The following is an 18,116-nucleotide window of genomic DNA, read 5'->3' as shown; positions in this document are numbered from 1 at the left end:
AGTATATATATGTATATATGCCCTGACATATATACATATATATATGGGCCCTTCTTCTGGGCCCGTCCAGGTGGGTTGTGTATTCATACATGGAGATGTATGTATGCCCCCTTTTGGCAGCATACATCTCTATGTATATAGAATATGCATCCTGGGGGTGGGTTTCATGAGTATGGGCACATATGTCTATGGATGGGTCCCAGACATCTATAGATATGTGTGCTCCTATATATGGATAATATATATATATATATATATATATATATATTGTATATTGTAATATAGGTGGGCTTACTTGCCCCCTATATGTACAGTACAGACCAAAAGTTTGGACACACCTTCTCATTCAAAGAGTTTTCTTTACTTTCATGACTATGAAAATTGTAGATTCACACTGAAGGCATCATAACTATGAATTAACACATGTGGAATTATATACATAACAAAAAAGTGTGAAACAACTGAAAATGTCATATTCTAGGTTCTTCAAAGTAGCCACCTTTTGCTTTGATTACTGCTTTGCACACTGTTGGCATTCTCTTGATGAGCTTCAAGAGGTAGTCACCTGAAATGGTCTTCCAACAGTCTTGAAGGAGTTCCCAGAGATGCTTAGCACTTGTTGGCCCTTTTGCCTTCACTCTGCGGTCCAGCTCACCCCAAACCATCTGGATTGGGTTCAGGTCCGGTGAATGTGGAGGCCAGGTCATCTGGCACAGCACCCCATCACTCTCCTTCATGGTCAAATAGCCCTTACACAGCCTGGAGGTGTGTTTGGGGTCATTGTCCTGTTGAAAAATAAATGATGGTCCAACTAAACGCAAACCGGATGGAATAGCATGCCGCTGCAAGATGCTGTGGTAGCCATGCTGGTTCAGTATGCCTTCAATTTTGAATAAATCCCCAACAGTGTCACCAGCAAAGCACCCCCACACCATCACACCATCACACCTCCTCCTCCATGCTTCACGGTGGGAACCAGGCATGTAGAGTCCATCCGTTCACCTTTTCTGCGTCGCACAAACACACGGGGGGTTGGAACCAAAGATCTCACATTTTGAGTCATCAGACCAAAGCACAGATTTCCACTGGTCTAATGTCCATTCCTTGTGTTCTTTAGCCCAAAAAAGTCTCTTCTGCTTGTTACCTGTCCTTAGCAGTGGTTTCCTAGCAGATATTCTACCATGAAGACCTGATTCACACAGTCTCCTCTTAACAGTTGTTCTAGAGATGTGTCTGCTTATAGAACTCTGTGTGGCATTGACCTGGTCTCTAATCTTAGCTGCTGTTAACCTGCGATTTCTGAGGCTGGTGACTCGGATGAACTTATCCTCCGCAGCAGAGGTGACTCTTGGTCTTCCTTTCCTGGGGCGGTCCGCATGTGAGCCAGTTTCTTTGTAGCGCTTGATGGTTTTTGTGACTGCACTTGGGGACACTTTCAAAGTTTCCCCAATTTTTTGGACTGACTGACCTTCATTTCTTAAAGTAATGATGGCCACTCGTTTTTCTTTACTTAGCTGCCTTTTTCTTGCCATAATACAAATTCTAACGATCTATTTAGTAGGACTATCAGCTGTGTATCCACATGACTTCTCCACAACGCAACTGATGGTCCCAACCCCATTTATAAGGCAAGAAATCCCACTTATTAAACCTGACAGGGCACACCTGTGAAGTGAAAACCATTTCAGGTGACTACCTCTTGAAGCTCATCAAGAGAATGCCAAGAGTGTGCAAAGCAGTAATCAAAGCAAAAGGTGGCTACTTTGAAGAACCTAGAATATGACATATTTTCAGTTGTTTCACACTTTTTTGCTATGTATATAATTCCACATGTGTTAATTCATAGTTTTGATGCCTTCAGTGTGAATCTACAATTTTCATAGTCATGAAAATAAAGAAAAATCTTTGAATGAGAAGGTGTGTCCAAACTTTTGGTCTGTACTGTGTGTGTATGTATATATATATATATATATATATAATTTGTGTAAGGCGCTTACGGTAGTACAGTGAAGAACCCTAGGAAATCAGGGAATAAACGTAGTCGGTTGTGGTGTGCCGAAACCAAGGATGAGGTAGGCCTGAGAAAGAGGGCAAAAATGAAATAACCAGTTTATTGTAGTCAAATATACATGAATAGCTCAACCCGACATGTCTTGGAAAGCATCTCTTAACTCCCGTGTCGGATTGGGGATGTAACGTGAGTAAGCGGATGACTTCCAGCGCCCCAATTTCTTGATGACATGAGCAGGGATGTTGGCACTGGAGGCCGTGGACGCGGCTCCAATGCGAAAGGAGTGCCCTCAGTAGTTGGCTGCGTTGAGGCCCAGTTGTGTGAGGGATGACCTGACATGGGTCATGAAGGTGGTGGTGGTGAGTACCGACCCATGCAGTTGAAGTAGCGGTTGAGAGGGTAGAAACTTGTGACGCTGTTTGTAAGCATCCAGAACCCTGACTGGACACCATCTGTTGTGCGTGGGGTAATATGAAATGTTCACGGGTGAGTGCTGACTGCTCTTGGAGTGAGGTAAGGTCAGGATGTAATGATCCACGTGTTTCGCCAAGTGGGAGACAAGAAGACAAGGTGTGGCTTGGGTCGTGGAGGTCGTGGTGAATTCCCCGGGCCTCAGGAATTCGTAGAAGGCCAAGTAAATTGCTTTTTTGATGATGGAGTTGGTATCTGCTTCAAAAGGCCTGGTGTCTAGTAAGTCGGATAATGCCTTGAAAACGTGGTTGTTAATGGGTAGCCTCTGGGCTGGCCGTGCGGGTTCCGTCTTCTGAATACCTCTGAGTATGGTTTTGATCTGGTGCGAGGCCATGAAACTGATGTTGTTGGGGTGTATGATTAGCATATGATGTTGAATGCCGGTGAGATATAGTTTGATGGTGTTGTATGACATTTTGCGTTTAAGGTGGCAAAAAGAAGCAAACCCCAGAAGAGAAGTCATGACAAATGGGTGCGTGATGTTGTGTTCCAACAGGAACCTGTTGAATAGTGTGAACGCTCTGTTGTATGTCCTGTGTGTGTTGTCTGATAGTGCCAAACTAGACAATGTCTGGCTATGCCGCATGATGACTTCTAATCCAGAATGAGCTGTTGAAATGATGGGGCGATGGAGGCCGTGGCCGTTGCTGACGGGAGAGCCTGATGAAATGCCTGAAATTTGAAGCAAGACAGATTGTCAGCTGCCGTATTGCACACCCCCGGGACATGGAAGCAGTGTAAGAAGAAATTATTGCAAGCTGCCAACCAAGTAAGTCTTCGCAGGAACCTCATGATTGTGAGGGATTTGGAACGACCTTTGTTGATGATCTGGCAGGTTGTCTGAATAGCATCGGACCGACATGTTTGCCCATGAATGACTTTACTTTTACATAGTAATAATTATAAGACACATGATTACATGTAAATTACAAAAGTTGATAATAATAAAGTGCAAACAATGAATAAAATCCATAAATGACACCAATATAAATCAGCTGCTGTGTATCATAATTAAATTGGAATACAAAAACGGAAGGAGGAGCAAAGGATAAGATCAGTAACATACCACATAGAACCATCGTACATCCACATGCGGTCAATGGCCAAACTTGGCGTCTGAAAACTAGCAATGATGTCATGCCGTGCCCGAGGTGGACGTCTTGCACATCTCCTCCCCATTCAGACGCGGCCAGACCGGAAGCTGCTGCCAGTGTTCCAACACGCATGCCCACATCAAGACATGGGGAGTGCCATATTGGATATTGGCAAAATCAACCCAAGTTGTAATATTATTGTAATAACAGCTAGCATGAAGCAAAAATAGGAAGTGGACACTCCTGATCAAGGGGGTACACCATCCTAATGATGGGCATGAAATATGAGCTTGATCGGCACTGCCGTGCCAATCGCGCATTCAAGCGCCGCCTCATACACGCCTCCTGACATAGCCAAGAATAGGGTTCTCCTGACAACTATGGGATACATTGTACAGCATATACAAATATATATCAAGGCTCAACCTGGACAATAGCACAAGTAAGCAAAGAGGAAGTATAGGTGTGCTCAAACCCCGTCACACCAAGCACGGACCACACCGAGAACCACAGCGTTACTTGAAATAGAGAGAAAAAGGTCCAGCTAAAAATATTACCTTTATTTTTCAGTGCAAATAAAAGCCAGTTACAGTCCAGTCTACTCGTTTCGGATCAGAGACAGTAGCGATCCTTACTCATGACAATACACACACTAAGGAGAGGGTTGGATATATAGAGCCTCCACTATAAAACAGATGGACACACTAACTACAAGCCCCTCCTTCAAATGAAATTTACAACATGTGCAGAAAGACATAATTGATTAAAACAAAAAACACACACAAGTCATGGATCAGAAATTCAATAGTGTAATATCAGATCGTGTTTCCGATTGAGTCCACTTGGTATAGTGGATCCCATTATAAAAATCTAAAAAGACTCACAGTTCAAAAGCTTCTTTCTGTAATCACCACCCCTAGGTGGTGGAGTAACCCTTTGGTCCGTGCTTGGTGTGACGGGGTTTGAGCACACCTATACTTCCTCTTTGCTTACCTGTGCATGTGAATCCAGGTGATGCTCCCCTGTATTTAGCCTTTTTGTTACCAGTGCATACTTAGACATTTTTTGAGCCAGAAACATGTTACACTCCTCACTGCGTGAAATCGATAACTGTGATGAGAGATTATCTTAAATGGATGCTATATTTAATATGGACGATATATCTGCTCAAGAATCTTTGGATCTAAAAATCCATATGGCTTCTTTGGAAAGGCTTCTGGTGAAGGAAATGAGAACTTGGTGGGACCTTACTACTCTAAAGAAATATGTGGATCGTTCCATGATACCTTGTGGACTTCGCTTAAAGGGGTATTATCAACACGCCGTTTAATACTTATCTGCTCCCGGCCCGCTGTCCACTTACTGGTTTCGGCACTCGGCAGGGGGCGGGCTCCATCTTGATTGAAGTCTTCTCCCGGCCGGGCCGTGCGCTGGACTGAACGCGCACGCCAAGGCCGCGCATGCGCCCTGGTGACTTCTTCCTGGTAATTATACTATACTGGCCAGGAAGAAATTACCATAGCGCATGCGCGGCCTCGGCTTGAGCTTTCGGGACTGCGGAAATTAAGGCCACACAGGAAGTCATTGTTCCTCTCTCCTCTACATCTATGTTCACGGACCTGGACTCTAAACTGCAACAAAATCTGAATAAACTTGAGGATAGTCTCATCTCCGTGAAACAAGCAAAATTTAATCTCCAGGACTATAAAACGCAGTCAGTCTACATATGGTCTGACCAAAAATTCCGCACTCCACGTTCTATTATGAAGAAACATCATCGTTCTCAATGAGGAAGGAATCAAACCAGGAGTGTAGGTTTTTAGCTCCACCGACCCGGAATCTTCCGACTCGGTTTCGGAGCCCTTACCATCTGGGGCTCCAGACATCGAATCAGATGATACATCCACCACTGCTGGAAATACTTTTCCTACTAAGAAGGCAAAAAACGGCATGCAGGACGCAAACATTCCAAAGGGAGGTCGATATCCCTCGTGCAACAAGAGGATGTGATTAACATCCAGGTCCTGAACTTATCCGCAAAGGTTTTCGCACAGTCACAATTAGATGTTCTATCTAGGGGTCTTTCATTTTCTCCGTCTTGCCAGGCTGATATATATCATACTATTATAGATTTAAATAGATTTGCACGGGGTTTGACTGTGAGAAAACATTTTGCTGATTGTCAGGATTTGTCTTCCACCCCAGCTTTTCCTGATGAGCCCACTATGCTTAGGTGCAATACTGATGCTGTTCGACTTGATGAGCTCCACTATCAACCTGTGTCTTCTTTTTCTTTTCAAGAACTGTTTAACTTATCTTTTTTACAGCAATCCCATACTATTCCTGATCCCACTCCGGGCAGTGATTTTGCACATAGATTTATTACTCATAACCATAGTTTCTATCCTATTCCTTCCCACGCTCCTGCTTTGAACCGATATCAGGAATTAGTTATACGGGATTTATTTGCTCTGCAAGGGGACATGCAATCGCTAAAGGCGACTCTCTTTAATAATCTGTCATATAGTGAACGACAAGCTCTGTCCGAACTTGAGTCAATGCCCGACATTTCCATTAAACCGGCTGATAAGGGGGGAGCGGTGGTCATCCTGGATAAAGCTGTTTATAAGTCACAAAATCTATTGATGTTAGAGGATACCTCTGTTTACGAGGAACTTCCAGGTGACCCTACTCGCCTCTACCAGCAACAAATACAATGTCTCTTGGGGAAGGGACTGGAAAATGGCTATTTGGATCATTGTCAAATTGATTTAATTTTTGTTTCATCTCCAGTGATCCCCATTTTCCACTCCCTTCCCAAGATACACAAGGGAGGTTCCCCCCCTCCATGCGTCCCTATTGTGTCGGGCATTGGCTCCTTTTTCGGAACATCTTTCAGCCTGAGTTGACTCTTTGCTGCAGCCATTGGTGCAGGAAATACCTGGTTTCCTACAAGACACCAGGAGTGTTTTACAGGCTTTTCATAGCCTGAAGTGGGAGCCACGTTTTGCATGGATTACTGCAGACGTGGCTTCCCTCTATACAGTATTCCACACGATTTGGCTATACAGGCACTACGTTGGTTTCTTGCTGTATATCTGATTTTCATCCTCTTTCCAGAGCTACAGTGTGCGATGTGTTTTTTTTCTTATTAAAACATAATTTTTTTATGTTCAATGAAAGGTTTTTCCTACAATTGTCAGGAGTTTCCATGGGAGCTAAATTCTCCCCTTCCCTGGCCAATGTGTATATGGCCTGGTGGGAACATGCATTTTTATTTTCCCCGACTATTCCCTGGGCGTCCTCACTGGAGTGGTATGGTCGCTACATCGACGACCTGCTGTTTATATGGTTGGGCGATGTGGCGGCCATACCACTATTTGATGAGTTTTTGAATTGCAATGTGTGCAATTTAAAATTTGTTGTGCATTTTCACACTACCTGTATTTCTTTCCTAGACTTGTCTCTGGAGGGCAATGAGTGTACTGGTTTAATTAATACCCATACTTTTCGTAAAGAAACCGCAGGTAATACAATTCTCCACGCGGCATCTTGTCATCCACCTCATGTTGCCAAAAACATCCCTAAGGGTGAGTTCATTCGAATTAGACGAAATTGCACTCAGGATGCGACATGCCGCATGGAAATGCGATCTGCTGCCTTCCGCCTCTCCATGAGACAATATTCCAAGCACAGTCTAGTACTCGCCCAGAAGGAAGCCCTTTCCAGATCGAGACAATCACTATTATTCACTCAACACAATCGCACACGTCGCTCTGTGAATTCGGACCAATCACGGCATTCCCGTCTGCCTGTTTTTGTCACTAGTTATAGTGCACAATATTCGCAGATTTGTCACATAATAAAAAAACATTTACCTGTACTTTCAACGGATGACCAATGGCGCAATGTCATGTAGAGTGGCATCTTGTGCTCAGCTCGCAGAGCACCCACACTTAGCAATAGACTTTGCCCTTCCCTGTATTCCGAGGGGGCGCAAGCCCCTCCTATGTGGTTGTGTTTTCTCGGAAGCTACAAATGTGGACATAAAATTTGCACGTGTTGTTCCTATATGCGACCGGGTAAGGAGGTTTTCTCCTATGCCATGAATCAGTGTTTCCCTATTAAACAATACATTAATTGTAACACCACCTATGTGGTGTACTGTATTTCATGTATCCTTGTTTCCCTTCAGTATATTGGTTGCACCACCAATGGTCTCAAGGTTAGATTGTGCAGGCACATTTCTGACATTCCTCATTCACATGCCAGAAATGTGTCTGCGGTTAGTCTGCATTTTTCAGTGGTGCATGGTGGTAACACAGAAGGTTTAATAGTGCAGGGCTTGGAAAGGGTTACTCCACCACCTAGGGGTGGTGATTACATAAAGAAGCTTTTGAACCGTTAGTCTTTTTGGATTTTTAAAATGGGGTCCACTATACCAAGTGAACTCAATCGGAAACACGATCTGATATTACACTATTGAATTTCTGATCCATGACTTGTGTGTGTTTTTTGTTTTAATCAATTATGTCTTTCTGCACATGTTGTCAATTTCATTTGAAGGAGGGGCTTGTAGTTGGTGTGTCCACCTGTTTTATAGTGGAGGCGCTATATATCCCACCCTCTCCTTAGTGTGTGTATTGTCATGAGTAAGGATCGCTACCGTCTCTGATCCGAAACGCGTAGACTGGACTGTAACTGGCTTTTATTTGCATTGAAAAATAAAGGTAATATTTTTAACCAAGCTGGACCTTTTTCTCTCTATGGACAATAGCACAAGTAAAGAAATAACCATAACATAATTATACTAGACAGGCATGCGATAACGATGTTCATCCATATAGTATGCTAATGTCTTCTCCATATTGCTCCACATCTTTCATCAAAAATTTTACAAGAGAGAGAAAATAGGATCATGAGTAAGATCTTATATAAACACTTATGTTTAACATCAATCTCCACTACAGGACAAAGACAAAACAAAAAATGCAAAGGGACATTGTGGGGCAAACCATTCCCTTAAGAAAATACCCCTAGATTATAATCAATATTCATACCATTAGGTCTCAAGGTATTTAATGTATGTATCCAAAACAATTCCTTATTTTTAATAGCAAGATTCTGTCTCCATTCATCCACGTCTAGGTAGAGGAATGTTGTCAATTATCCAACATTTGAATTGTTTCTCTGAATGATTCATCTCTACAAAATGTTTAGGAATAGGTAAATCCTGACGTTTCTTCCTGATGGTAGATCGATGGTTGTTTAGACGGGTTTTGAGATCAGTTGATGTCTCACCTATGTATATTAATTTGCAAGGGCATCTTAAGACATAAATCACAAAGTTAGAATTACATGTGAGGTAAAAAGAGATGGGATACCTCACATTCGTCGTGGGATGTACAAAAACCTTGCCCTTGCAAATGTGTTTACAATTGACGCAGCTGAGACATGGGAAACATCCCGTGCTCCGCTGCGTCAATGTGCCCTGCACTAATCCAGGACCAGGACCAATATCAGCTTTCACCAGCTGGTCATGCTAATTCCTGGATCTCCGATAGGAGAATAGAGGGGGGGACCTGAATTCAGGAATTTGATTCAAGCAACGGCCCAAAATGCCCCAATGTTCACCGATGACACGGTTGACCTCACTACTGTGCTCAGTATATCGTGAGATAAATGGAATCCTATTGTGGGATCCCTTAGCATCCTTCCTCTTCAATATACAGTATCTCGTCTATCAATAGCATGGACCTTATCAATTTGAGACTGTAATAACCTAGGAGAATAACCCCTTTGTTTGAACTTGTCAACCATGACCTCAAGCGTGTCTTCAAGAACATCGGGGTTAGAAACAATCCTTTTGGCCCTCAGGAATTGGGAGAAAGGGAGATGCTTAACCATATTGCGTGGATGACCACTGTCAAAGTGCAGGAGGGTATTGTTATCAGTCGGTTTAGTAAATAAGTACGTATGTAATTGTCCCTCATGGTACCTGACAGTGGTATCCAGAAATTGGATCTCAGTATCTGAATGTCAGATCCAATTTCTGGATACCACTGTCAGGTAGCATGAGGGACAATTACATACATACTTATTTACTAAACCGACTGATAAGAATACCCTCCTGCACTTTGAAAGTGGTCATCCACGCAATATGGTTAAGCATCTCCCTTTCTCCCAATTCCTGAGGGCCAAAAGGATTGTTTCTAACCCCGATTGGATTGATGTTCTCAGCTGGACACCGGTCGACACTGCGCATGCGATGGGAGCCTCACCAGTGGTTAGGGAAGTGAAAAATTATGTTCATGCCAGTTCTTTCTTCCTACCTTAACCACTGGTGAGGCTCCCAGCGTATGCGCAGTGTCGTCTGGTGTCCAGCTGAGAACATCCATCCAATCACCGCACCTGTGCACTGGCCCATAATTTTTCCCTACCCTAACCGCCGGCGAGGCTCCCAGCGCATGCGCACTCTGCTGTGAAATTTCCCTAACCCGTCGTTGTGCGCCTGCGTGGCGCTGCATACCTCCTCACGTCATGTCCGGTGCGACCGGAAGTGACAAGGGTAGGGAAATCTCACGAAGTAGGGAAGTATAACGTTACACCGGCAACAAATCCAGGACAATATAGGAATTTAAAAAAATGGCAGCACTCTCAAGTGCGTATAAGGTTCAGGTTCGGGTTATGTAAGAATTCCCGTATGGATTCTGCTACCACGGACCATAACTAAGGTTCTATTCACACGTTCGCATAATGGGTCCGCATCCGTTCCCCAATTTTGCAGAAAGGGTGCGGACCCATTAATTTTCAATAGGGCTGCAAAAGATGCGGACAGCACACCATGTGCTGTCCGCATCCGCACTTCCGTTCTGCGGCCCCGCAAAAAAAATAGAGCATGTCCTATTATTGTCCACATCCACGGACAAGAATAGGCATTTCTTTCATAGTGCCGGCCATGTGCGGTCTGCAAAATGTGTAACGCACATGGCCGGTGTCCGTGTTTGGCGGATCCGCAATTTGCGGACCGCAAAACAGTTGAGGATATGTGAATGGACCCTCATGGTCCGTGGTAGCAAAATCCATAACGGTATTCTTAGATAACCTGAACCTTGTACGTCGAACTTGAAAACAGAAGTTCACTCAACACTAGTCGCAACGTTTTAGCTCATAGCTTGAAAAAAGACTGAGCTGAAAACATTGCGACCACGGGAGTGAATAAAGTGTTTGAGAGTGTGGACATTTTTTTCTTTACATATATTTATACAGTACAGACCAAAAGTTTGGACACACCTTCTCATTCAAAGAGTTTTCTTTATTTTCATGACTATGAAAATTGTAGATTCACACTGAAGGCATCAAAACTATGAATTAACACATGTGGAATTATATACATAACAAAAAAGTGTGAAACAACTGAAAATATGTCATATTCTAGGTTCTTCAAAGTAGCCACCTTTTGCTTTGATTACTGCTTTGCACACTCTTGGCATTCTCTTGATGAGCTTCAAGAGGTAGCCACCTGAAATGGTTTTCACTTCACAGGTGTGCCCTGTCAGGTTTAATAAGTGGGATTTCTTGCCTTATAAATGGGGTTGGGACCATCAGTTGCGTTGTGGAGAAGTCATGTGGATACACAGCTGATAGTCCTACTAAATAGATCGTTAGAATTTGTATTATGGCAAGAAAAAGGCAGCTAAGTAAAGAAAAACGAGTGGCCATCATTACTTTAAGAAATGAGGTAGTCACCTAAAATGGTCTTTCAACAGTCTTGAAGGAGTTCCCAGAGATGCTTAGCACTTGTTGGCCCTTTTGCCTTCACTCTGCGGTCCAGCTCACCCCAAACCATCTCGATTGGGTTCAGCTCCGGTGAATGTGGAGGCCAGGTCATCTGGCGCAGCACCCCATCACTCTCCTTCATGGTCAAATAGCCCTTACACAGCCTCGAGGTGTGTTTGGGGTCATTGTCCTGTTGAAAAATAAATGATGGTCCAACTAAACGCAAACCGGATGGAATAGAATGCCGCTGCAAGATGCTGTGGTAGCCATGCTGGTTCAGTATGCCTTCAATTTTGAATAAATCCCCAACAGTGTCACCAGCAAAGCACCCCCACACCATCACACCTCCTCCTCCATGCTTCACGGTGGGAACCAGGCATGTAGAGTCCATCCGTTCACCTTTTCTGCGTCGCACAAAGACACGGTGGTTGGAACCAAAGATCTCAAATTTGGACTCATCAGACCAAAGCACAGATTTCCACTGGTCTAATGTCCATTCCTTGTGTTCTTTAGCCCAAACAAGTCTCTTCTGCTTGTTGCCTGTCCTTAGCAGTGGTTTCCTAGCAGATATTCTACCATAAAGGCCTGATTCACACAGTCTCCTCTTAACAGTTGTTCTAGAGATGTGTCTGCTGCTAGAACTCTGTGTGGCATTGACCTGGTCTCTAATCTGAGCTGCTGTTAACCTGCGATTTCTGAGGCTGGTGACTCGGATGAACTTATCCTCCGCAGGAGAGGTGACTCTTGGTCTTCCTTTCCTGGGGCGGTCCGCATGTGAGCCAGTTTCTTTGTAGCGCTTGATGGTTTTTGTGACTGCACTTGCGGACACTTTCAACGTTTTCCCAATTTTTCGGACTGACTGACCTTCATTTCTTAAATAATGATGGCCACTAGTTTTGTTCTTTACTTAGCTGCTTTTTCCTTGCCATAATACAAATTCTAACAGTCTATTCAGTAGGACTATCAGCTGTGTATCCACCTGACTTCTCCACAACGCAACTGATGGTCCCAACCCCATTTATAAGGCAAGAAATCCCACTTATTAAACCTGACAGGGCACACCTGTGAAGTGAAAACCATTTCAGGTGACTACCTCTTGAAGCTCATCAAGAGAATGGCAAGAGTGTGCAAAGCAGTAATCAAAGCAAAAGGTGGCTACTTTGAAGAACCTAGAATATGAAATTTTTTCAGTTGTTTCACACTTTTTTGTTATGTATATAATTCCACATGTGTTAATTCATAGTTTTGATGCCTTCAGTGTGAATCTGCAATTTTCAGTCATGAAAATAAAGAAAACTCTTTGAATGAGAAAGTGTGTCCAAACTTTTGGTCTGTACTGTATGTCTTTATTAAACTGGTGTAAAGTAGAACTGGCTTCATTGGAAAATGAAAGGAGGAATCTTATTGGTTGCTATGGGCAACTAAGCCAGTTTTCCTTTGCACTAGTTTTGATAAATCTCCCCCACTGTGTACTTCTATGTGCATATAGCATTGTGTGTCGTCACACACGTTCTAATCTGTGTGGGAAAAGTGACCGCTCACTGTGCGGACTGCACACAATACTATATTCAGAAGAGAGTGCATGTAGTGAGAGCTGTCAGTAATGAGATCTATATCAGGCTTATAACGCCATGGTTCTGACTGTAGATCGCTGTACTAACGTTACCAGCAGAAATATCTATTGTGTCTACAAATAATGGACTTTCTACAGAATGAAAAGTGAGAAATAGATCTGCTGATTACAGTCTGTAGCATACTGTAAGTCGCACTATGTTCTGGATTGGAATGAAATCTTACAAGTTTGAACAACTTATATGTAAGTGGCTTATAGCTGTGCTATGTAACAGGATGTGGGTGTAAGGGTCAGCCCCTAGAATCACCAAGTTGCATTGCATTGCTAGTGATAATGTTTTACACAGACTGTGATGACTTCTTTCAGCCACAAGAGGCCACTGTGTCTTTGAGTAAGAAATAAATGAAGTTTTTTTGTCCCAGAGGATATAGGGGGAGTTTCAAGTACCCGGGCTTGGGCAGATGTGTCTTCCTGTTTGATGTGAGCTGGAACACTGACTGTAAAGTGTGTATTTGTTATTTAATAAAGCCGGTATCTGCTTCAGCCTCCTCGTCTGCTGTACTGTATTTGAACTCTGCCCTGCGGTCTCATCCTCCCCTGACCGCTACATAGGGGCAGCAGAGCTTGTGCTGGTGCATGTGAAATCCACAGTAACGCCCACAGAGCCTCACAGGAGATGACAGCAATCAGCAAAACTCGTAGAAGAGCATTTCTGAGAGCATGTGAAGGAAAGCTGATATCAGTAAACTAACAAGTGCAATTTTATTATGTGCTGCATTACGGTAAGATATGGGGGTTATTGATTTTTAGTGCACAAAGGAGTCCATTGCCTTTAATTTTAGCATAAAAGTATAGAAAATCCGACAGCGCAGTGTGTTTTTAAACTGGATCTTTTTTTTACTACTTTTACATGCGCAGAAGCTGAAAGCGAGTCCGATGCCTATAGCTTTCTATTGGGCATACGCCGGATCTCGGAAGGTCGGGGACTGCAGAAGCCGCCCAGCTAAGTGAATATTGATGAGCTGGGCGGCGCTTCAAAAACGGCGGTTGGGCTGATTCTGGCTGGGCGCAAGAGAAGCTGAAACCCCGCCCCTTGGGCAGAAAGAACAGCGATTAGTTCAGGTTATAAAACGTGAGTTAACTGTATTCATAATGTGGACAGGGGGATACTTATATGTTTTTAATGCACATTAGAAGACCTGTGCATGGATATGTACAGCTAATTATGGTTATTGGGCCTGTCAGTGTCCCTTTAAGGAGCTTAAACAGGGTTGGATAAAAGGAGTGATTCCCTGAGTAAGGACTCAAAAGAAGCAAAGGGGTGCCAACAGGATGAAAGCGCGAGTGTAGTAATTTATATAAAGTGTATATACTGTAGATCAATAGTGAATTCTCTTTAACTCCTTAAGGACCTGCGCCATACATGTATGGCGCAGCTGGACGTGACTTAAGGACCAGCACCGTACATGTACGGCGCAGGTCCACCGGGTGCTTGGGCAGGATAGCGGGGGAATCGGGGCACCATGGCTGCTGTTACCGGCAAGCATCCATGCCGGGTAAGGGCAGCATGGTGTCTTTCCACCCCCCTGCAGCTCCGGGTCATGGGGAGGTGACCGGTGATAAACTAATTTAGCACCGGTCTCCTCAGAGCTCAGGCAGGGGACTCCAATGTTTGGCATCCCCTGCCAGCGCTGCGATTGGCTGAAACAACGATCCAGCCAATGGCAGCGCTATAGCAGCACAGGAAAGGGCTGAACCTCCCTGCATGCAGCCATTCTAGCTGGGGACTGCATGCAGAGAGGTTCTGTGCTTCTCTGTGCTGCTTGTTGGCTTGCTGGGACTTGTGGTGCACCACCACTGCAATTTGAGCTTTTCCTGCTGAAAAAAAAAGAAAAAAAGAAGAACATCTGGAATTGCTGCACTGATTTTTTTTTTCATTTGCAGCTGTTCCAGATCCCTAAACCACCCTTCATCCCTGTTCCTGTCGTTTCCCCCCCTCCCCCCTCATCCTTTTTTGACGGACACCATTTAGGCTGTGCGCTTTTTGGGGTAATCTTTCTTTTTTTTACAATTTTCCAGCTCTGCACCACTTTTTCTGCGTGCGAGCTGTGACTGCCAAGCGCTGATCAGTCCGTAATTCACTGTTCAACACCTGGACTAATTTTTTGGGTGCAGATATATTTTTCTTTTCATCTGTGTTTTTTTATTTTTTTTTTAAGTAATAGTTAGAATCTTATATACAGTGAGGAACAGAAGTATTTGAACACCCTGCTATTTTGAAAGTTCTCCCACTTGGAGGGGTCTGATATTCACATTGTAGGTGCATTCCCACTCTGAGAGACAGAATAAAAAAAAAAAAAGGAAATCACATTGTATGATTTTCAAAGAATTTATTTCTCTTGCACTGCTAAACATAAATATTTGAACAGCTGAGAAACAGCAAGAATTCCGGTTCTCAAAGACCTGTTACTGTGCCTTTAAAAAGTCCACCTCTACTCCACTCATTAATCTAACTTAGTAGCACCTGTCTGAGCTCTTTAAAGACCCCTGTCCACCCCACAGTCAGTCAGACAACAACTACTACCATGGGCAAGACCAAAGAGCTGTCAAAAGACACCAGAGACAAAATTGTGGCCCTCCACAAGGCTGGAAAGTGCTACAGTGCAATTGGCAAGCAGCTTGGAAAATAGATCAACTGTTGGAGCAATTGTTAGAAAATGGAAGAGGCTAAAGACTACTGTCAGTCTCCCTCGGACTGGGGCTTCAAGCAAGATCTCACCTCATGGGGTATCACTGATGATAAGAAAGGTGACGAGGAATTAGCCCAGAACTACAATGGAGGAGCTGGTCAATGAAATGAAGAGAGCTGGGACCACAGTTTCAAAGGTCACTGTCGGTAGAACACTACGCCGTCATGGTTTCAAATCATGCATTGCTTGGAAGGTTCCCCTGCTCAAGTCATCACATGTCCAGGCCCATCTGAAGTTTGCCAATGACCATCTGGATGGTCCAGAGGAGGCATGGGGGGGAAGTCATGTGGTCAGATGAGACCAAAGTAGAACTTTTTGGTCTAAACTCCACTCGTCGTGTTTGGAGGAAAAAGAAGGATGAGTTGCATCCCAAGAACACCATCCCTACTGTGAAGCATGGGGGTGGTAACATCATGCTTTGGGGGTGCTTTTCTGCGAAGAGGACAGGACAACTGCACTGTATTAGGAGAGGATGAATGTGGCCACTTATTGTGAGATTTTGAGCAACAACCTCCTTCCCTCAGTCAGAGCATTGAAGATGGGTCTTCCAACATGACAATGACCTGAAGCACACAGCCAGAATAACCAAGGAGTGGCTCCGTAAGGGCCCTTTCACACTTGCGTTGTCCGGATCCGGCATAGAGTTCCGTCGTCGGGGCTCTATGCCGGAAGAATCCTGATCAGGATTATCCTAATGCATTCTGAATGGAGAGAAATCCGTTCAGGATGCATCAGGATGTCTTCAGTTCCGGAACGGAATGTTTTTTGGCCGGAGAAAATACCGCAGCATGCTGCGCTTTTTGCTCCAGCCAAAAATCCTGAAGACTTGCCGCAAGGCCGGATCCGGAATTAATGCCCATTGAAAGGCATTGATCCGGATCCGGCCTTAAGCTAAACGTCGTTTCGGCGCATTGCCGGATCCGACGTTTAGCTTTTTCTTAATGGTTACCATGGCTGCCGGGACGCTACAAAATGTTTGTGTAGATAAGTCCCTATAACTTTTCAAAGGGAGGATTAGATTTCGCCAGTACCTGCCTAGCAAATGGGCAAGGTATGGCGTAAAGATATACAAACTTTGTGAGAGTAGCTCCGGGTACACCCACAAGTTCCACATTTATGAAGGGAAAGATTCCCGGATAGAACCCCCAGAATGCCCCTTCATCCTAGGAGTTAGTGGGAAGATCGTGTGGGACTTACTGCACCCACTGCTGGATAAGGGTTACCACCTCTATTTGGATAACTATTATACCAGCATACCCCTATTCATGTCCCTAACTGCCAGAGGTACTGTGGCTTGCGGCACAGTGCGCAAAAATCAGAGAGGCATCCCTAGATCCCTGGTAGGGCAACCACTGAGAATGGGTGAAAGTAGGGATCTCCTCCATGAGAACATGCTGGTGGTTACTGACCACCATTCACACTAACGCCAGCTCCCCTGCTCCTGTATGAGGTACCACAACTACTACTCCCAAACCAGTTTGTATCGTGGACTACAACAGCCACATGGGAGGGGTGGATATTTCAGATCAACTTCTGAAGCCCTACAGTGCCACACGAAAAACGAAAGTGTGGTACAAAAAGCTGGCCGTACACAATGTACAGAATGCAATGTGCAATGCGTACATGCTATTTCAATCTGCAGGCCACACAGGAACATTCCTTCAGTTCTAAGAGGTGGTTATTAAGGCCCTAATTTTTCAAAGCCAGGACAGGGAGAATTCCAGTACTTCAGGAAGTCATGGTGCCCGTGTTGTACCAGGGCAACATTTTCCAGGTCAAATCCCCGAGACAGCAAGGAATGGAAGGACCCAAAAAAGATGCAGGGTGTTCCAAAAGGGGGATAAGGACACTATTTACCACTGCGAAACCTGCCCTGAAAACCTGGCCTGTGCATGCAGGAGTGTTTTAAAATCTACCACTCATCCATGGAGTATTAATTTAATTTCATCCATGATGTACCCTCTAGTTTTACCATCTTATATCTCTGATTTAGTCCGCATACCTTACAGATCCACTTTTCACCAACCACTACATATTAATTTCTGTGAAACACCTGTTAGGTCAAAAGTGCCTTTTCCACCCCTAAATGTTTGTACGGGGGTGCTCTTTCCAAAATGGGGTAGTTTCTTGGGGTTTTTAATTTCTGGGGACCTCAGGAAACTTTTAAATGCGACATGGCACCTAAAATCCATGTCTGCCAATTCGAGCCAGCGAAATCCATATTTTGCTGTTTGACTCTAGAGCCCTGCTGTGCGCCCATACATCATTTTTTGAGCACATATGGGGTGTTGCCTTTTTCGGGGGGAAATGGGGAACAAAATGTGGGGTGCATTTTGTCCTGTTACCCTTTGGGAAAGTGAAAATGTGGGTGTAAAGCAACTTTTTGTGAAAAAAATTAAATTTTTCATTTTCACTGCCAATCGTTTCCTAATTATAGG

This window comes from Bufo gargarizans, chromosome 1 (assembly GCF_014858855.1).
Source record: "Bufo gargarizans isolate SCDJY-AF-19 chromosome 1, ASM1485885v1, whole genome shotgun sequence".
NCBI lineage: Eukaryota > Metazoa > Chordata > Amphibia > Anura > Bufonidae > Bufo > Bufo gargarizans.
The sequence above is the reverse complement of the archived record's forward strand: the minus strand, read 5'-3'. Positions refer to the sequence as shown.